Genomic DNA, 6,764 nt, shown 5'->3' with positions numbered 1-6,764 from the left:
GGGCTACTGAACGCATAAAAGAACATGTAAAACGTTCACAAGATCATTATGAATTTTCCCAAGTTATAAAAGAGTTTGTGCCTTGTGCATTCAAATCAATTTTAACAAACATTTTCAAATGTGTCAGTTGAATGTATTTACCAGTGTAAACTGACGTATTTTCCCCAAAAAGATTAAGTGCAGGTACCTAAACGTAATTGGCTGGTATTAGCTCCCTAGCGTCGGGATAAGCCTCGCAAGCTTGATTGCAGTATCTGATGGAACAATGCTTTACTTTTATTTACGATCAACTGTGGATATTCAACCCCTGTAATACACTTTGATATTACAATCAGAGGTTGAAATTTATATATTTATCTTATGCTTCCGCTGTGCATTATATAATTGTGTGGTTTGACTATATTGTTGCCAACATCGTCACGGTAATCCCCCACCGGGCCCACCGGTGAGACACGTGAAAATCGGGGTGTGACACCAACTATCTTACCTCCACCAACAGATTTTCATGTATTTTCCATCGAGTAATGTATATTAATGTTTCACGGATTATCTTTTTTTAACGAACTGAGCCATCTGGGTTGGATTTGTAGTTTATTTTTTTCCATGTTTATATATTAGTGTTAGTTGGTTTTGTTTTTCGTTGTAGCTGATGTAGGTGTCATTGTATCATAATATAAGAATCCAAACATGTATTTTTTTTGTTGATGTTTTTTGTTGTAGCTGATATGGGTGGGGCAAGGTTGGGAATAGGTATGAGCCGGGTCAAAATAGTTTGATTTAGAGTGTAGAGTGTCAGTGAGGTATTGTCTATACGTGTATACAAATTATAAAAAAATAATTTGTTATACTAAAAAATATACATGATTAATATACATTCTTGCTTTTGTATGTTTTTATGGCTCTTTGCAACAAGAAAAAGTTTAAGAAACCGAATTAAAAATTTTTGGTGGAGAAAATGGAAAGATGATACTTTAGATGTTAAAGTGTTATTTTTATATTTATCTCTAATGGCTCAAGTAGGTAAACTTTGAAAAATTGTTTAAAGACGGACTTATGATTAGTTTGTTTGTATTTACTTTGAAAAATTTACGGAACTGTTTCAAAGGATTATGTGGCTGACTTGAAGCAATCATCAGCCGATCTGAAGCGTAACCTTAGTGATTTGTATGCGATTGAACAGGGACTTGGGTCGTCAGCAAGTAAACCTCGCATAAGTGTTGATAGCATTTGTCTTGATGAAGATGTTGCCAAGAATTGATAAACGAGAGAAGTGATTGTTACAATAAAAAACATTTGGTTTGTTATTGGAGTGTTTGCTTTGAGTTTTTTATTTTGTCTTTAAAACATTTATATTGTTTCCCTATTTAATATGACATTTTGAGTTATCTATTTTGGCGTTTGGTTCGAAATGATGTTTACTTATGTTTCTTATTTTATGAGATTACATTTTTTATTTACTAATCTAATCATACAATAAAAAAACGAAAATTACAAATTTTATATTACTCTTATCCTTAGTTACTTTTCATGAAAGTAACACTAATTATTTATTTTAAATTCTTTGTACAAATAAGTTACAATTTTATATTTAGTTTATAAAATATCCTGATTATAGAAATTAGATTGTAGTATTGACTAATTTAAAAAATTCGTAATCTTTCTAAATTTAACATCCTTTCTATAATTAAACTCATTAATTTGATTGTAATTGATTTGTAATGATGTCATTATTTATTCCTTAAATAGGTTATGTCTATAAATAGAAAAAAATTACATACTTCTTCATTTCATCTTCAAGTTTCTTTGAATCTTGATTCTGACTTTTTCTACGTTGTTATATTTTTTCTATCACTCTTTAAATTTCCAGTAAGTTTTCATGTATTGTACTATCATTTCTACGTATTTTCATGTTTTCCATTGATGATAAATCTATGTTAGTTTTAATTATTTTTTTAGAAGATAAAAGTTTTGATTCTATAATTATAACTGTGTGTTATATTTAGCTTTCTGCTGGTGTTTAGAAAATGTATAATGCGTTCAAACAACTATATTCATCTTCTTCTGAACTTCCAATGAATGTCGTCGCTAATGATTGTTCCTTTGCTTCTTATTTTGTTTTATCATATATTATTGTTTAAAACATTGAAGAGACTAATGAAATTCTTTTTTCCCAAAATCTTTCAGATTTCAGATGTTGGTTCTCTTACGTTATGAAAGGTAATTCAATATTATTCTCAATTTTACATGTATTGTTACGTTTTAAAACTTAATCCATATTGATTTTTAATTTTTTGTTACTCCTTACTTTACCTCTTTAATTTTTTTGGAATTGATTTAGAACTTATATAATAATGCAAAACACATATAAACAACCACATTTTAATTTATAAATATATATATTTGACATCGATAATCAACAAGCATTTAGATTCGATACCACAGTTAGATATATTCAAAAATATGGTATTTTTCATGATGATATACCACTAATTGTCTTTAAGCTTAAACTACCAACGACCAAAATAAAACATGATAAGAAGAGAACTTGCATGTCCAAAAAAAAGATACATAAAAGCAGTAGCACAAAAGAGTCATGATTTCGTCTTCACAAACACCTTCAACATTATCTTATAAGATTACATGTTAACCTACATTAATTGCATCCATGTGTGATAAGATCAGGAGATTTCCTGAACTTACAAATGTGCTATAACCGTTTTTCCTAACCGTACATGGTTGGTTGTTATGGAAAAACATGGTCAAAATATTTATCTGACTACTGGATGGAATCAAATTGAAGAAGACATGAAAATTGAAGATGAACACTTTATTATCTTCGACATGATTTCAGAGTCAAAATTTGATATGATGGTTTTTAGAGGCACATAAGATTTGGTCCGTATTCCTGAATGACGTCTTACACGTGTTAAAGTAGAAGCTAAAGAAGAAGTTAATGAAGAAGTTGCTGCTTAAAGTGTTTAGTATTAGGGTTTATAAATGTTTTTCTCAGTATTACATTTTATAAATGTTTACTTCTACAGACGTTCGTATCATTGATTATTCTACCCTATTCATCATGAAATTTTCATTTATTCATATATATGTATATATTTATTTTTTTAGAAACATAGATTAACAACCCGGGAGTATTCCCGGGTTATAACCTAGTAACTTATATACTTATTTAGTAAATTTTCTAGCCTAATCAAATCATATCTTCTAACTATGTATGTTAAATACAATAAACTCTTAACAAATATATCTCGCTGATATATCTATCACTAACAATATAGTTACACTATGATTATCACTTAAAGGAGTGTCTAGACACTTCAAGTAGCAAAAGTCATATAAAGAACATCCCAAATGTAAATTATAATTTCATATTTTAGTTAGCATTCCATAATTAACACGACTAAAAGTTAAAAACAACTATGAACAAATCATTTCATAATCAAAACTCAATAATCAAGTAATTCAATACCAACCTGACTCGCTTGACATTTCGGACTATAACTCCAAACATTACTAAACTCAGTAACACAAGTGGCTTTCAAATTCGACCCATCCTGGTTCAGCAACAACAAATACGTCAACGGAGTCTCCTGGCGCAACAAATCCTTCTCCTCCTGTTCCTCAAACTCAAACCTTCAGCAACTTCTGTGACACCCCAGGAAAATCAGGAAACCAACGCAACATAACTAGCTTCCTCAGTAACCATGAGCTAAATTTCGGGACGCAATTTTCTTAACAGGGGAGAATGTGACAACCCTCATAATTCCATGTATCCGTACAATTTATTAATGATAATTAAAGTGCTTGATGACTGTGCTGAATCATTTAACTGTTTTCTGATTTCTGTGTTATACTTACATGTGCTTGTTAACATACTAGTAGTGTACGGAAAAGTTACTAAATAGTCCGGTATGTTTTCCTGAGTGTTGAAAATTAAAAATGTTACAAAAATATATGTATAGGACACTTTACGGATTAATTAAGCACTTTAACGGAACAGAGTCAAACTGAATAACCGGACATTACCCGAAACACCAAAATAATGCTAGAAGCATTGTTTTTATTTTTTTCTGAACTAGTTATGTTCCCGAACAACATAACACACTAAATAACATTATATCAACTAAACACCTAACTAGTTCACTTGAAATCTTACCACTTAACCTAACTAACCTACTTAACTAACAATTGAAAACCAACCATACCCCCTAATCACGGTTCATCAAGGGGCCCCACACCCCTTGATTTCTTTTAATATTTTATTTGATATGTTGTGTTGATCTTGGACACATTACACACTAGTCCTTCATGTATTGGAAGTAACTCTATAAGAACCAAGGGTCTTCACTTTCATCTCATTCAACACCATCACACCCTCTCCCTCTCTTCCTTGTTCGGCCGCCCCCTAGTAGCACCACCACCACCACCATCACTTGATCACTTTCAAACATTCTATAAGCATACAAATGTGTTAGAAGGCATACAACGAAGCTCGGTGTGTTCGAAAGTTGAAGGACCTCTCTCATTTTCTTTTATCCATCACTTTTACACTCTTGAACTCCCCTAGCCTTGAGCTAGTGGTAAGAACTTAGATCTTTGCTTTTTACATCTTGTTTAAGTGGTTAATAATGTTTAATGATCAAAATGATAAGAACTCTAATGAATCTTGTGAAGAAATATAGAACATAAACTAGTTGGTGATAAAAGTATGGTTAAAAGATGAAGAAATTATGATATTCATGTGTTGTGATGATTGTTGGTTGTTGTTACTTATGTAGTTGATGGATCATCATATGGTCTTGCTAAATCATGATTAAAAACATGATATAGCAAGAGGAGAAAGTTAGAAATGTGTAGGATGATGGAATCATCCACACATAAACTATGAACTTGAATAAATAAATGTTTTCTTGAAAAACAAAGATCAAAGTAGGTTACAATCTTGTAGATCTAAAGATCCATGAGTGATTTTTCAAAAGAACCAAGTTAAAAATATGAGTTTCACTAAAACTTGGATCTTACATAAACTAATCACATTCTTGGTAAATAAACAAGTGTAGAAACACTTGTGTAATAAGAAAGGTTCACAAAGAAATATTTTTAGAAAATATGGTGGAAGTTGTAAACACCTAAAGTCTTTAAAAATAAAGATTTTAAAGAACTAATCACATTTTAGAAGGTAACAAGACTTACTAAGTATGCTAGTAAGTTACTACATATTTTTATAAATTTTCAAATTCATAAGTTTATAGTTTATGCTTGTTTTTGACAAGTTTGGTAAATAGAGATTGTATGTTAATGATTGAGAATTGTTTGAATGAATTTTTGAAAAGAAAATGATATGCTAGTAAGCATGGACACCTCCATTTACAAAGGAAACTCTGGCGAAATTTTCTAAAAATCCCAACACTTAGAAAATATTTTTCTAAAACAAGCGTTATGAGTGTATTTTATAACTTGCTTTTCGAATATAAACTTCGCCATAATTTTTGTACCAAAACACCAAGTATCGGAGGTTGACTTTCGTAAATAAAATTTGATAAACACATATTTAAAATATATATTGTATACTAAAACTCTTGTGTGAATATTTGTTTATTTTACCGTTATATTATTTTAGGGTAAAATAATATATAACTTAACAAAGTGCCTTGACGTTTAAATTGTATGATATGTGATAAAAGTAATGGGTAGATAAACCATAAGTGTGATGCATGAGAAATTGATTGTTATCTGTATCTTATTAGGACGTGCTTGATTTCCTTATTATTAGAGTAACTAATCTAACCGAGCAAACTGAGGCGAGTTCACACTTTTCTACAAAGCATGGTAAATTCCCGGTGGGAATGGGAACGGGTTCAGGAATAGGGATTCCTCGTCCTTTGGGACGCGTTCAGGAATGTGAATTCCTCATCCTTGGGACGTATTTAGACTTATTGGACTAGAACTCTATCAGCGAAGTGCCTCCCTTTTTGTATCGACTTAATCGTCGAGGCTATGGCGAGCGGGTCATTAGTTAATAGCGCTATTAGGTTTAACAAACCTCACGCCGTGCCAGTCGGACGGGCGTGTACTAATGGACTATGGTACGTCGGTGATGATAGACACCGACGCTAGGGCACAATTAATTTTCGTTAGTAGTCGATATGATAAATGAGTCTGGTGGTTTAAATAATGGGGTAGCCCCCATGGCCGGAGTGCCGGGCTGGATAGCCAGGGAAGGTGGACATGGGATGGTTAACTGATAAACGTTTTCGAACTATGGGGTAACCCCCACGGCTGGATAGCTGATTAAGATTAAACTACGTTTTTGGAAACAACTCTAAAATGGACAACCAACCGTGAACTCACTCAACTTTGTTGTTGACTCGTTGTTACATGCTTTGCAGGTCTAGATGCTATGGGGCTTGCACATGGAGGTGGTCGTTGTGGGATGCGAACTGTTATGTCCCGTACTTAATAAACAAACTTATGATCTTATGAAACTTATGTTTTGGGTTTTTAAACTTATGAACTACGAACTTATGTTTTGGTTTAACGTCTTATGCTTCCGCTGTTTAAATTGAACTTGGTTAACTTCCTTTTGGTCACCAATTGTATTGTGGTTGGTTTGATTTACTTAATTATGTTGTTCAATATGATTGGTGGCTCGATCCTGGTCTTGTCACGCCTCCAAGCGGTGATACTCCGCATGGTGGAATTTGGGGGTGTGACAACTTCCCCCTACCACATCCACTCGGAGTTTTCGG

This window comes from Helianthus annuus, chromosome 2 (assembly GCF_002127325.2).
Source record: "Helianthus annuus cultivar XRQ/B chromosome 2, HanXRQr2.0-SUNRISE, whole genome shotgun sequence".
Taxonomy (NCBI): Eukaryota; Viridiplantae; Streptophyta; class Magnoliopsida; order Asterales; family Asteraceae; genus Helianthus; species Helianthus annuus.
Note: the sequence above shows the minus strand (reverse complement) of the source record.